This window comes from Cetorhinus maximus, chromosome 5 (assembly GCF_964194155.1).
Source record: "Cetorhinus maximus chromosome 5, sCetMax3.hap1.1, whole genome shotgun sequence".
NCBI lineage: Eukaryota > Metazoa > Chordata > Chondrichthyes > Lamniformes > Cetorhinidae > Cetorhinus > Cetorhinus maximus.
In genome coordinates this window covers 131,699,794-131,715,579 of record NC_135883.1, presented here as the reverse complement: position 1 = coordinate 131,715,579, position 15,786 = coordinate 131,699,794, and the positions used below count along the sequence as shown (strand labels likewise).

Sequence of the window (15,786 nt, the reverse complement as noted above, 5' to 3'; positions counted from 1 at the left end):
ACTAAACTATCAGCTGTAGAAAATACTTTAATTTGAGATCAGAGCCATTGAAAAAAAATACATTTAGAATTTGTTTTCATAAATCCTGGCAGTTAAAATTAGTAAGCTACAAAATTTGCTAAAAAAAATTAGGTGTTCAATGGGTAAACATTAGAAATAAAAATCACGGTAAATTACCTCCTGGGTATGATTAGCAGCGGACAGCATATTTAGATCAGTATTATACTGAAAGAGAACACGTTATTTCTGTGCCTCACAGGCCAAACTGAACAGAAAATCAACAACAAAGGTCAATAGAGATGAAGACAATTAGGAACATAAATAACTTAGCTATTCCCCTTCTTGCAGAAAACATTCATTTTAATGTAAACATAGTATAAACTCCTCTGCATTTGGGCCCTTGCAACACTGTTCCATTTTTGCTTCTGTGGCAATTAGGTCATTTAAAAAGAAAACATAAAAATTTGTGGTTCCGCATGAACTCCACAAGAATGCAGGTTAGTAAACAGCCTGATTTCAGGCATCGTGTTCATTAAATTGAGAGATCAGAGGTGGGCAAAAGTTTGGGATCCGTCATCATCTTATTTTGACTCATGCATCATGAAAGAGCGCATGACCTTTTATTTGGTGCCTGGTGCATGCAAAATCAGAATCTTGGCATGGAAAAAAATGCAAGAACAAACTTATATTCTGCAAAAGTGTCCAAATAAACTAATGTTTCTGTTTTCAATACTAGCTGATGAAGATCTAATTTGATCCTAGTGTTGTGTTAAGTTTCTATTTTACTTAAACTGAAGTTATCAACTTATGTTATTTATTTTAAAGTCTACATGAAGTAGCTGGAACTCCTTTTCTTAAAAATGAAAATCATAATTCTAGAACATGAGCTCCTCAGTATCAAATACTTCCAGGTCTGATAAAGCAGAGCTAGACTAAGAAACTCCACTTTATTTTGCTCCAATAACATATATGAGTCCCAACCTCAGAACTGTCCTCTACAGTGTCACCTTTTCAGCATTTCCTACATCAACCTTCATGTGATCACTTTGAGTGAGGTCTCCATTAATGCCAAATTAGGGACAATTTTGGGCTCTAGAAATTGGATTGAGACTGCCCAAACTCATGTCACATAACCACCTTTCCAGCCAGCAGACAAGCCGATCTTCAACCTAACAATCTGGGTGGGATTTTGGATCCAGTTTTTAACCCACTGCACCACTCTGTTACTTCACACATTTAGTTTCATGCGTGTGCTTGAGAGATGAGGAAGGAGTCAGTCATCCTGAAATTTGCAAGCTTATTGTGATAGTTCACCAATATGCTTTATTGTAGGCTAATATAGGTTAATTTTGGATTGACATCAACCCTCAATACCAGCATCACATATGCACAATGGCAAAATGCTTTCATGGGCTCGATGGAAAATGGAAAAATATAAAAATACAATCATTTTAGATGGTGGAAATTATTAGAAAGGCAACTCTGGCATTAGCAGGGCGTCCCATAAATTGGAATGCCAAGGACAGCAAAAGAGCCAAGTTTAATCAAAAAACCTCCAAGCAACAAAGCCATCCATCACCTTCACAAATCTCTCAGCAGTTCCTACAATCAAACTCACCAGAAAATTCCTCAAATGTTCTCAGAAAAACAAGGAAACCAGTTTCAGGACAAAAAGTAGTAGGGACCATGAGGAAAATTGGGCCTAATAAGTGCCACAGCAGGAAAACATCCTTGAGGGAGGTAGTGGTAATCAGGAAAATTCCTGGCTTGGCCCAACTTCCTGCAGTTGGGTCAGCTGACTCAGGAAAGCGTTTGGAGACAGCCACAGGGTTGCTGGGTGCCGAGACGGGCTATTTAAAAGGCCCAACTTAGTGCTGTGGGACTTTGGCCCAGTTATAATGAAAACTGTCATGCCCTCCCATCCATACCACCTCATGTTCCCCACCCACCCTATGGCCCCTCATGCCCCCATGCCAGACCATGGCACTTCCATGCCCTTTTCACCCATTATACAATGTATAGAACCAATGAACCCCTTGTAATGACAATAGGATGTGTTAATAAAAAGCTTTAAAAAGTCGTTCATTGATAACTTTCTACTTTCTTATAAAACTCTTCTTTACAGCAGCCCAATAAAACTGTCAATCATCCAGACACTTTAAAGTTTCAATAGTTAACGTGTAAACACTTGACATCTTTTTATCTTTATAAATGAACATTATGCATTTGACAGAAGAGATCAGAGAGCCGCTAATGCATAATGAGACTTGGTTGAGAACCCAGACATCCATTAGAGTACTGAAACACATGAGCCCCAGGGAAAACATTGTTTGATTGACAGCTCTGGCTCTTTGATCTGTTCTATCAATTTCATAATGTTTACTTACATAAGATAAAGAGGTATCAAGTGATTGCAGTTTCATCTATTGATAATTTTAAAAGATCTGGGTGATTGGCACTTTTATTGGCCTGTAGTAAAAATGAGCTTTTTTTTAAGAAAGTGGAAAGTTATCAACGAATTACAATTTTTAAAAGTTTTTTTTAACACACATCCTATTGTCACTATAGGATTCATTGATTCTATGCAGTGTATAGTGGGTGAATTGGCATTGAAGTGCCATAGCTTGGCATAGGGGGTGGGTGGGGGCGATCCCTTGATTTGGGGGGCATGAGGGGCCTGAGGGATAGGTGAGTGGGGCATACCTTGGCATGGAAGCACGAGGAGGGCCTTTTGAACTTACCTTTCGAAAGGTTCCCACATGCAGACAATGGGTCACAACAACTCTGAGGTACCATGAACCATAACTCTTTGAAAATGCCTGTCTCCATGAAAGCTGCAGAGGTCTAGGACATGCCTATCCCCACAATGGAGCTGGCCAGGTCAAGAGTGTAGGGTAAGGCATTCTGACCCAAGCTAGCCCACATCCTTAAAAGGAACTCTTGAAAATCGGAATCCCTGGGAACAGAGTCGGGAATCCTGGAATCAGGTTCCGGCCATGATTTTCACCTCTCCATGGTGTCTCCCCGACTCTATGAAAATCCAGCCCATGGTCTCCAAGCCTAAGGAAGGATATACCAACAAAGATTCACTGGATTGATTCCTGGCATGACAGAGCTGTCCTATAAGGAGTAATTGTGTAGAATAGGCCTATATTCCCTGGAGTTTAGAAGAACGGGAGGTCATCTCATTGAAGCGTATAAAATTCTGAAGGGGTTTGACAGGGTAGCTGCTGAGAGGCTGCTTCCCCTGGCTCGAGAGTTTAAAACTAGGGGTCACAGTCTCAGGATAAGGGGTCAGTAATTTAGGACCGAGATGAGTAAAAATTTCTTCACTCGTAAGGTTATAAATCTTTGGAATCCTCTGCCCCAGAGACCTGTGGATCGTCAGTCAATGAGTGTATTCAAGACCGAAATTGATACATTTCTGGGCACTGAAGGAAACAAGGGGAAGAATTTTCTCTCCATCGGGCAGGCTGGGCAGGAGCGAGCACGGGCGGGCACGCAGACAATGTGCACGAAAGAGCGCAGAAATCTCCCTAAGGTACAGAGCTGCCTCAGGGAGATTAAGTTCAGTTTCAAAGTTTAAAATGAAGAAAGTTAAAATTCATTTACACGTGTCCCCTCATGTGACAGCGTCACATGAGCTGGGACATGTTTATGAAATGTTTAAGAAATATTTATTATTTTAATAAACCCTTCATGAAACCTCATCCCGCCCGTGGATGAGGTTTTGTGAAAAAAGCGAAGGCCGCCTGGGCTCTTCGCCTGCCCGCCAGCCTTAAGGTTGGATAGCAGCCCTGTCAACTTGGGTAAGTGGTTAATTAACGGCCTTAACAGGCCTTTGAAAGTTCGGCCGGCGCGCGCCCACTGAATGGAGGATCAGAATGACGCACGCCCGACGTCACCGTGCGTCATTTTACACATTGGCGTGCTCCCGTATGCCAAACAGAAAATGCTGCCCCTGATGTCAAAGTGCAGTTATGAAGGGCACAGTATGTTTAAGGAGTCATATGGCTTACCCCTGCTCTTGTCTTTTTCATGTTCATATGTTTCTTATGCTCTTAACACCACTCCACTATGACGATATACTTTTGTGAAAAATTAATTACAGCTTGTAATAAATGGATCCTTATAATTGTAAACAGATAAGAATATTCAAAGGTAGAAACCAGCCAAACTAGGCTGTAACCTTGAAGTTAAAATCCCATGTTGTGCTTTGATGATTCTTTTCCTCTCACTGATTAAAAATATAACAAAAGCTCCATACTCCATTCCAAACCAAAAAAAATGTACTTTTTAATTATGTCTCCTATTCCTGGTCTGTTATCGCCTCAAACAATGGGGAGAATGTTTAGCTCGCCCGACCCGACCCAACCAAGCATAAAATGACATGCGATGGTGTCAGGCGAGCATCCCGACCTCATCGCGCACTCTTGCGATATTTCGATTGGCGGGCTTGCGGTGGTGAGTTGGCAGTGTGCCCTCCGACAATTAAAAAGCCTATTAAGGCCATTAAGAAGGTAAATGAAAGAAATTTTTCACTGCCCGTCAAACCTTACGGGCTTGGCGGGGGCGGTCGGGAAGCCGACCACCGCCTGCGATTGGGACCCGTCCACGATTTCACGCTGGTGGGCCAATTAAGGCCCGCCCAGCGTGAAACGCGAACAGCAGCGCTCAGTGCTGCCTACGTGGAGGGAGGAGGGCGAGCACGAACTTTGTTTATGTGCGCGGGTGCGCGCTGGAAAAGCTCCCTGAGACACAGAGCTGCTTCAGGGTGATTGATTTCATAATGAAACAATGAAAAAAAATTAAAATAATAAAATTGTTCAGACAGGTTCCCTCATGTGACAGTGTCACATGAGCTGGGACATGTTTATGAACTTTGATAAAAAATTTTATTTCGTTAATAAATCCTTCACGGAACCTTATCCCGCCCGTGGATGAGGTTTCATGAAAAATGGGAAGGCCGCCTGGGCTCTCCGCCTGCCTGCCGACCTTAAGGTTGGACGGGCAGCCCTGACAAGTACTTTAATTAGTTCATTAATGGCCTTAATAGTCTTTTGACAATTTGGTGGGCGCGCAGCCGACTCCGGTGTGCGCTCGCCGAACTAAAGAACGGAATGACGTGCGATGACATCACCGTGCATCATCGTACACGTCGGCGTGCCGAGGCGACAGACGATTCAGCCCATGATCAGGGACATGTTATAAATGGAATTTAAAATTTTAATTTTTGTTTTGCTGTTGGAAAACTCTTCCTGCCCGTAGATGATGAGGTTTCCGAAAGGAGAGAATTTTTAGCTCGTCAGGCGGGGGTGTGCCTGACCTGGCCAAGTGTAAAATGATGTGCGATGATGCCGGGCGGGCGTCCTGACGTCATCGCGCACTCGCATGATATTTCGGTTGGTGGGCAGGCGAAAAGGCCAAGCAGCCTTTGCAGCTCTGTGCCTCAGGGAGCTTTTCCAGCGTGCACCTGGGCTCATGCGCCAAGTTTGCGCTCGCCCTCCTCTTACCGCACCCCACCCCCCCCCCCCCCCCCCCAAACAGGCAGTGCTGAGTACTGCTGCTCACGTTTCACGCTGGGAGGGCCTTATTTAGCCCACCAGTGTGAAATTGCGGTCTGGCCTCGATCGCGGGCGGCGATCGGCTTCCCGACCTCCCCCGCCCGCCCCTGCCGCCCAACAAGGGAAAAATCCTCCCCAAAATATTAATTCATATGAACATGAGTTACTTTTCACAATACCAGTGATTATGCAAAGAAAAGTGCCAGAGTGCCAAAGATAGCTTAATTCCTACCTAACTTCTAATAACAATGTTAACTACTCTGACTATTAATTATTACTTCCCTTAGCATATACCCAGAGGACAACAATGTGTTAGGGTATCTTTTCTGTCAGCTTTAAAGTCTTTATTAAAACTGAAATGAATATTTACAGGCTATTTGTTCAAAAAAAACACCCTGCCTTTGCTATCAAATATCCAAGTCTAAGAACAACTGTAAATTTTGCTAAATGGCCCAAGTCCACTAATTTAATTACTTTTTCCACCCAACACTCTATTTTAAACCTGAGTGATTGATGAAAGGACAAATCCCAATTGAGCAACCTGTAAAACCGGTGCTTTCAATCTGCAGAGCTCAAAGCTTTCCCTATTATATAAGCTTTACAGAAAACATGCAGCTTTCCTGATCATTTTTTTATGCTTTACATTGTCAGCTCTCTGATATGCAGTGTCCTTAAACAAAATTGTCTCTTTCTGAAGTAGCATGCCGGTGAACAATAGCTGACAATGAATGGGAAGATTTCAGCAGATTTCAAACCCATTTGCTTTTCCTGCATTTGGCTTCAGGATGGTCTTTATAGTTTACTTAAATTGATTGTTTTCATCAATCACCCTCTAACCAATGCCAGCTAGTCAAACGATTCAGCCTAATGAAGGCAGTAAAGATGGAATACAGGGATTGGATTTTAAAAATGCCATTCCTAGTGTGCAACATAACAAAAACAATTGATGGACTGCTCGTTTCTGGCACTTCCCATAAAACAGCAACATGCAACGTGTCCATATTCACAAAGATTGCAGCATTTTGCAAGAAAAGAGCTCTGTGACTCAGATGAACCACAAAAGATTGAGGGCTGGGGTTCTAATGCCCCCCATGCTGGGCATGTTTTCTGAGGGGCGGGGGCCACGTAAAATACGGGGGCTGCTCAGTCCACCGCCTCCCCGCCCATCCCCGAGCAGTCCCCCATGAAATGGTAGTTGGGTGGGTGCTGAAATCCGCAGCCCGCCAGCCATTTTTAGATAAACGGCGAATGATCAGTTGAGCTTGTGACCAAGCCAGTTGACATGGGATATTATGCTGCCCATGCCAAAAATACGGTTGGCGTGGGCAGGTGGGCGGGAGTGGGCAGCCCGTTTCTTGAGCCCAAGTGGAAAAAAGGCAGGAAGGAAGGGAGGACACGTCACTCGAGAGGTACCCTGTGCACATCGGGAACAGCCCCCCATATGTTACCCCTCTTTGGACAGGGTTTTTAGGTCAGTGTGCAGGAGCGATCGGCCTCCCGGAAGCTGCCGGGGAACAGACCACCGACTGTGATCGGCCCCAGACCGCGATTTCACGCTGGCCTAGCCGATTAACGGCCAGCCAGCGTGGAAGTGAGCGCTGAAACGCCCAGTGCTGCCGGGGTGGGGGATGGAGGGCGGGCGCTGACGGAATAAAAGCTCCCGGGAGGCAGGGAGCTACCTCAGGGAGCTGAAGAATTCAAAATCAATAAATAAAAAGTTTTTAGAATCCGGAAAAAAAAAGTCCACGCATCAGAATCAGTCACCTGAGCTTACACATAGGGGAGGATCTCCCCCTCTCGTGTGCACCCACCGACTGAAATATCGCACAAATGCGCGATGACGTCGGGACGCTCGCCCGGCATCTTCGCGCACTATTTTTCTCCCGTTCAGCTTGGACCCGCGCCTGGCCGACGAGGGAAAAATTCTGCCCATGGTAAAAATTCTGTGCATGCATTTTTAAAAAAATTTAATAACGGAAGCCTCATCCCATCCTTGGATGAGGTTTCATGAAAAATGCAAAAGTCCGCCTGGCCGATTCACCCGTCCGCCAACCGTAAGATTGGACGGACCACGAAAAATTGGAGACAATTGCAACTTTAATTGCACTAATTGGCCTCTTAATTGTCGGCGGGCGCACTACCGCCCTCTGTGCGTGCACGCCAACCGAAATATCGCGCGAGGGCGGGACGGCGAAAGGACACTCGCCCGATGTCATCTCACGCGCATTCACATCCAATCAGGTGGGGCACGCGCCCACATGCTGACCTAAAAATTTCGCCCTCTGTTCCTTCTCGCCTGTCCTCCAAAACCAGCCTCCCAACCCACATTGCGCCCCTACCTAGGCTGCCTGATCCCTCCTGCCCAAAAGGCCCGACTTACCTGGCTGCGGCGTCCGTCTCTACCTTCTTCATGCCTGCTTGAGTTCTGCTGCTGACCAATCAGATTTGGTCTGTTTATTAGGTCTGTTATCAAGTCAGTTGACCCTGATAATATGCCGCCCATGCCACAAAACGTTTGGCGTGGGTAGACAGGCATGAGTAGGCAGGCTGATTTTTTTTTAAGAAAGAGCGGCAAAGGAAGAAGGCATTCGTTATTCAGCGGCTGCCCTTTGCAGATCGTGGGGTGGCCACCCTAAAATCAAATCCTCCCCTTCTTTCCTACCCGCCTGCAGTCTTAAATCCACCCCCTGCGCTGCACACCCCCCGCCCCATCCCTGACCTTCCCAAACCCTCCCTGCCAAAGACTCCAGACTTACCTGCTCCAGGGATCCATGGGCCTTCTTCCTTCTTCTCTTGCAGTCCTGACAACTCCAGAGGACAGGGCTTCCTGCCCATTGAGGGGTGGGAACCCCAGCTGGCCAATGTCTAGCTGCCCCACGGCGCTTCATAGCTGCGGGGTGGCTCAGCATGGAGCATGTCGGCCCAACAGCACCTTTGCTTCCGGGGGTGGGTGGGGGAGGTTGGAAGCCATCTACCCACCACCCCCATTCCCACCTTCAACACCCTATTATTCAGCCCAATGTCTCAGGTGTACCTCAAATTCAATTGTCCTGCCGTGCATTCCCAGTATCTCCAGCTCTTATTTCAGTTTTGCAGCATTTTACCTCTAACTTGACTATTGTTTCCCTACCTGATTTATAATCAATGGTAATGGAGGAGTTAAAATAAGAAATTATGCGGTGTTTATAGGACCACGCTTGCCTTAGCATTAATGCCACATATCTAGATAGATACAATAATTGCTATCAGAACAATAAAGTACCCATTCCAAACAACTGCTGGGTTCAACTGCCTGTAATAATAGGTATGGCCATTAATCCTGTTAAAATGTATTATTTAACACTGTAAAGTACTGCTGTGCATCCATGACAACAGGCACAATCATGCGTATTGACAGATTTTCCAACTGAGAAATTAGCTGAAAATTTGCCAGAACTGCTGGTATTTAATTACCTTTTTGTGCTCAAAATATATGGGGCTAAAATTTCTGTATGGGGTTTCTCGATTTCCCACTGTAACTTCAACAGTTGACTTGCAGAAGGAGAAACCATAGACATGGCAGTTTCCCTGAAGTTGCTACAGGTCTTCCACTTACAGTGGGAGGCTGGGCAATATCTTTTGGGAGTCCTGGCTCAGTATATATTGGAGAAGCATCTAACGAGGTGTATGAAATTCATGATTTGACTGACCCAGGTGCAAGATGCCCTCGCACCTCATCCAAACTGGCCACCATTCATGTGTAAACGTTGACAGTGGGCCTAACTATGACCTCTTGCAATAATGTAAATAGGGTGATGGCAAATCTGCTGCCCCGTCACACATTTCTCTTGGGCCAGGATTTCCCGGTCGGCAAGCGGGGGAGGGGCGGGGCCTGCTCACTGACGCGTAAAATGACACGGGATGACATTGGGCGGAACTCCCGACATCACCCCGCCCCATTTAAACTTTCAGGTAGGCGGGGGCTCAGCAGAATCAGCTGTGCGCCCGCCAACCTGTCAATGGCCAAATGAGGCCATTGACAGTCATTAAAGTAATTAGTGGACCCACCCGTTCAGCCTTAAGTTTGGCGGGCAGGCCGAGAGCCCTGGCAGGCTTCTGAAAAAGCATGAAACCTCATTCGTGAGCGGGATGACGTTTCAGGTACGTTTTAAAAATGTAATAAAAGTGTATTTAAAAGTGGTGGACATGTCCCAACTCATGTGACAGTGTCACATGAGGGGACATGTCAAGGACTTTTTTTTTTATTTTTAAGATTTTTTATTGTGGAGCCGATCTCCCTGAGGCAGCACTTAGCCTCAGGGAGATGAGTGCGCATGAAAGAGCGCACTCTCGGCTCAGGGAACTCCCCCCCCCCACCCCCCCCCGCCCGCACAGTGAGCGCATAGCGCTTCTGTGCGGACATCACGCTGGGTGGGCCTTAATTGGCCCACCCACGTAAAATGGCGGCGTGCCCCTGATTGGGGGCGCCGATCAGAGGTGTGCCTCCACGCACCCGCTCCTAAACCTCCCCTCCGACAGGGGGAAAATTCTACCCTTGATGTTAATTTAACTAAAATCAGCACAGGCGTATAACAGGGCCAACACAATATTACACTACTTATGCAATAGCCAAAATTTCAAATTACCTCCAGTGAGTGTTGGAAAACTCCATGATCAGGGGGCGAGGTGCCATTTTTCACCGTCCACACGTCCCCTTTCAGTGGATATCACTGGATAGCAATCTTGAGAAGGAAGTTTGATTTATTTTCTCCTCTGTGATCTAAGTCACCAAGGCCAACTGTGGTGGCTTTACAAAGACCAGCTAACTCAGGATCACCTGGAGGTCAAACCAAGGAGTTTCTAGGAATGTAAGGCTCAACTTCTCACTGGTCAGGCTTGTCAGGTCACTGGAGGAGTTTCAGTCACTTCCAATTGAAAAAAAAAACTACCAATAAGGTTTCAGTTTAGAGTACTAATTACAAATGTATTTAACAGTGAAAACCTGGTGGTCAGATTCAGGGGCGCGGGGATGTGGTCAGCAAGCTAACAGCAGATTGCCTGTTTTGTGTGATATGCAACTTTTTACCCAGTGGGTGGACAAATGCAAGATGAAAAAAATTGATGCGGACACTATGTGTCGCAGCATCATAAATGCATTACAAAAAAAATCCTATCTACTGTTTCACTATGCATAGCAAACAATAATTCATCCCCTGTGGTCCGATTTTATTTTGACAGTTCCACTGAATGGTCACTTAGGACCGAAGCTTCTTTTAATGCCAAAAGTGTTGGGAGGTTCAAAACGCACCTTGATGTTAAAAGCTCACAGTTCATGTTTCAGCTGTCTGGACGATACAAATTGTTTACCAGCTTATTGATAACAGACCAAATGCTTCTTATATTAAAAAAAACTTAGTAGCAATAAGGAAATCTTTCTTTTCTTGTGAGGGGTGAAAATCTGCCTGGAGCAGGTGGCCTTTCATCACACTTGTGCAGAGTTATAGGATTACATAAAGAAAACATCAAAAAAATCAGCTTGACAGATTCTGAAAAATGAATTATGAAATCTTTAGCTCCAAAATTCCAGTTGGGGCTGAGGCAGAATCCTAGTGGATCTTAGCTCTGCTGGGATTTTGCCTCTTTGTTTAGCCTAAACTACACAGTCTACCAGCAAGGCGTTTTTCAGTAACAGGGAGGACATTCAGTACTGGATGAGCAAAAATATGCTCCAACTAGATACTGGGGTGACCAAAGCCATTGTTTTTGGTTGTGTCATAAACTCGGTTCCCTAGGCATTGTCTTTGTCCCTATCCCCTGGCAATTGTCTAAGGCTAAACCAGCCATGGTAACTACTTGCTCCTGGCACTGCTGGGAGCTGCCAGCCAATCATGTTGGCTGACAGCTCTCAGGGATGGGGCTTCTTGTGGCTGAGGAATGAAAGTCCCACTTTCAGCTTCTTCAAGCCACCCCCAGCGGATTTTCGCTGTGGGGGTACCCTTTTTAAAGTTGGCGAACTGCCAACCAACTTTTCTACTGGAGGGGCAGGGTTGTGGGGGGGGGGAGTGGTTGGCAAGGTAGAATTGACTCCTCTGTATGATTGAGGTCACCCAAAACTCTGCTTTATAACATTCTTGTGGAGCAGGTGGGTACATGTTATTACATTGACATTATGTATGTACAGGTTGTCATGTAACATGTAACGTTTTTTGTGTATATACCCCAGTGCATCATGTTAACTCTGAGACCTGCTAATCACAGTTACTTTGTGCGTAAGATTGAATTTTGCTTCATAGGTGGCATGGGTCTACCTGTGGAAGTTGCCTGTTGTAGATGCCTGTTGTAGCTGCCTATTGCAGCAAGCGCAATCAATGAGAGTTGCAAAAGCTCAAATCCTTACACTTATCTATGAATTACAAATGGATTTAAGTACTTCATTGGTGGAGAAAAGCAAAGGAAACTGTTTCCCAAGCCCTGTTGACCTGGGAGCAGGAACCTGATAAGTCACTAGGTTTTGTTTATCTTCCACTATTTATTTTATAAAATGAACTAATATGAGGAAGTAAATAATCACAGACTCGTTACAGCATAGGAGACCATTCAGCCCATCGTGTCTGCACCAGTTCTCCAAATGAGCAATTCATTTAGTGCCATTCTCCCAGCTTCTCCCCGTAACCCTGCACATTCTTCCATTTCATATAACTGCCTAATTCCATTTTGAATGCTTCGATTGAACCTGCCTCCACCATACTCTGAGGCAGTGCTTTCCAGACCTTAACCACTCGCTGCATGGAAAAAGATTTTCCTCATAAAACTTTTCTTTCTTTGCCAATTACTTTAAATCTGTGTCCTCTTGTTCTTGATCCTTTCATGAGTGAGAATAGTAACTCCCTATCTACTCTGTCCAGACCCTTCGTGATTTTGAACAGCTCTATCAAATCTCCTCTTAACCTTCTTTTCTCCCAGGATAACAGTCCAAAATTCTCCAATCTAACTTCATAACTGAAGTTCCTCATCCCTGGAATCATTCTTGTGAACCTTTTCTGCACACTCTCTAATGCCTTCACATCCTTCCAAAAGTGCGGTGCTCAGAACTGGATGCAATACTCCAGCTGAAGCCAAACCAGTGTCCTTTACAAGTTCAACATAACCTCCTTGCTCTTGTATTCTATGCCCCTATTAATAAAGCCTAGGATACTGTATGCTTTTTGTTTTATATTGGCTCTCCATGTTCTTCCTACCAAAATGAATCACTTCACATTTCTTCATCTGTCATCTGTCTGTCCATTCCGCCAACTTGTCTATGTCCTTTTGAAATTCTGCACTATCCTCCTCACAGTTCACAATGCTTTCAAGTTTCCTATCATCCGCAAACTTTGAAATTGTGCCCTGTACATCAAGGTCCAGTTTGTTAAATATATATCAGGAAAAGCAAGGGTCCCAACACCGACTCCTGAGGAAATCCACTACAAACCTTCCTCCAGCCTGAAAATCTTCCATTAATCACTACTTTGTTCCAGTCACTCAGCCAATTTCATATCGATGTTGCTACTGTCCCTTTTATTGCATGATCTATAACTTTGCTGACAAGTCTGTTGTGCGGCACTGAACCAAATGCATTTTGAACGTGCATGTACACCACATCAACAGCATTACTCTCAAAAACCCTCTCTGTAGCCTCTTCAAAAAACTCCAGCAATTTAGTTAAACATGATTTTCCTTTAAGAAATCAATGTTGGCTTTCCTTAGTTAATCCACATTTGTCCATGTGACTAGTAGGGCAAGATTTTGCCCTTGGCGGGGGCGGGCGGGAAGTCGACCGCCGCCCGCGATCGGCTCTGCATCACCATTTCACGCAGATGCGCCAATTAAGCCCTGCGTGGATCGCGAGTGGCAGCGCTGAGTGCTGCCTGTGTGGGCGGGGGGAGGAGGGAGAGCTGGGCCTAGCGCACAGTTCACGAATGCGCAAGAAAGAGTGTTTCAATCTCTCTGAGGTGCGGAGCTGCCTCAGGGAGATTGAAGCGATTTGTTAAGAAATTAATAAAGACAGTAAAAAATTAATAAAACATGCCCCCTCTCGTGTGACTCTGTCACATGAGATGGGACATGTTTTTAATTCCAAAATAAAGTTTTTATTTAATATGTATTAGCTTTTTAGCCCACTCATGGATGAGGTTTCCTAAAAAATGTAAGGGTCGCTTGGCCTTTTTGCCTGCCCACCAACCGTTGGTAAAATTTCAAGTTAATAAGGTTGATAATGGCCTTAATAGGCCTTTTAATTATCAGCGGGCAGGCAGCCGACTCCGGCACACACCCGCTGAATGAAACAATGCGAGATTACGCGATGACGTCCGGTTGCATGCCCGACGCCATCACATGTCATTTCACGCTCGGGCGTGTCGGGCGCGCACCCACACACCCAAACGTAATATTCTGGCCTTAATTTTGTCCCAAATTATTGTTCCACACGACTGAAGTTAAACTATAGTTGTTTGGCTTATCTTTACACCCTTTTTTGAACAAGGGTGTAATGTTTGCAATTCTCCAGGCCTCTGACACCACCCCCAAATCCAAGAAAGACCGTAAAATTATGGCCAGTGCCTTTTCAATTTCCACTCTCGCTTCCCACAGTACCCTTGGATGCATCCTATTTGGTCTTGGTGCCATATCTAATTTAAGTACAGATAGCTATCCAATACTTCCTCCTTATCAATTTTAAACCCTTTGAGAGTCTAAATTACCTCATCTTTCACACAGCTGGCGATTAAGGCCTGGAATGCACTGGGTGACACCTTTTTCCTTGGTTAAGACAAATACAAAGTATTGTTTAATACCTCAGCTATGCCCTCCGCCTCCATGTGTAAATGTCCTTTTTGAACATGAAACTGCACTATTCCTTCTTTTACCATCCTTATACTATTTATAAGATTATAGAAGATTTTGGGATTCTCTGTTATGTTGGCTGCCATTCTCCCTCATACTTTTCATACTCCCTCTTTGCTCCTCTTATTTGCTTTTTCACCTCCCTTTTGACCCTCCCATACTCAGGCTGGTTCTCAATTCTATTTTCTATGGGCAGAATGTTATGCTCGGCATGCGGACGCGTGCCCGACACACCCGAGTGTAAAATGACACGCGATGACGTCGGGCAAGCGTCCCGATGTCATCGCGCAGTCTTGCGATATTTCATTCGGCGGGCACGCACCGGAGTCGGCTGTGCACCCGCCAACAATTAAAAGGCTTATTAAGGCCTTTAAAAAGCTAATTAAATTCAAATTTACGTTGCCCATTCAACCCAACGGTTAGCGGGCAGGCGAAAAGGGCAAGCGGCCTTAGGGGACATGATTAAAGACATTTTTATTTTATACACCAAGGGCAGAATTTTCCCCCTGTTGGGGGAAAGTTTAGGAGCGGGCATGTGGAGGCGCACCTCCGACTGGGGGCACATTTTACGTGGGCGGGCCTTAACATGACATCTGCCAGGAAGCGCTATGCGCTCCCTGTGCGGGCTGGGGTGGGGGGGGGGTGGGAGATTCCCTGAACCGGGAGTGCACTCTTTCACGCATGGGTGAAAAAGAGCGCATCGATCTCCCTGAGGCCAAGTGCTGCCTCAGGGCGATCGGCTCCTGTCTGAAAAAATTTTAAAAATAGAAGAAATAAATTTCCCTGACATGTCCCCACTGTCACATGAGTTGAGACATGTCCATCACTTTCATTGACAATTTTATTAAAAATTTTAAAACCTGCATGAAACCTCATCCCGTCCGTGGATGAAATTTCATGCTTTTTCTGAAGCCCGCCAAGGCTTCCGGCCTGCCCGCCAACCTTAAGGTTGGACGACCAGGTCCATTAATTACTTTAACTACTTTGTCAATGGTCTCAATTGGCCATTGATAGATTGGCGGGTGCACAGCTGATTCTGCTAAGCACCTGCCAACCTGAAAATTGAAATGAGGTGGGGTGACGTCGGGAATTCCACCCAACATCATCCCGCGTCGGTAAGTGGGCTCTGCATCCACCCCCCCCCGCCCCGCTTGCCGACCGGGAAATCCTGGCCTCAGCTTTTTCAAAGAGTGCTTCATCTCCCAGGGAGATTGAAGCGCTTTTACACGTGCATGCGGTCAGCCTCCTGGCCGCCCCTGCTCGCCCCGCCGAGCACCCCTGCCATTGGCAAAATCCTGTCCTATCTGACATCTGTCATAAGCGCACTTTTTGTTCTTCGTCTTGATTTCTATCTCTTTTGTCA

General features: G+C 45.5%; 1 protein-coding gene across 1 annotated transcript in view; it reads right to left on the bottom strand.

Annotated features, from left to right (window-relative positions):
- The window catches only part of grik2 (glutamate receptor, ionotropic, kainate 2), a 538,314-nt gene that overhangs the window by 126,132 nt on the left and 396,396 nt on the right, over positions 1-15,786 (bottom strand). The gene's annotated exons all lie outside the window — the stretch shown is intronic.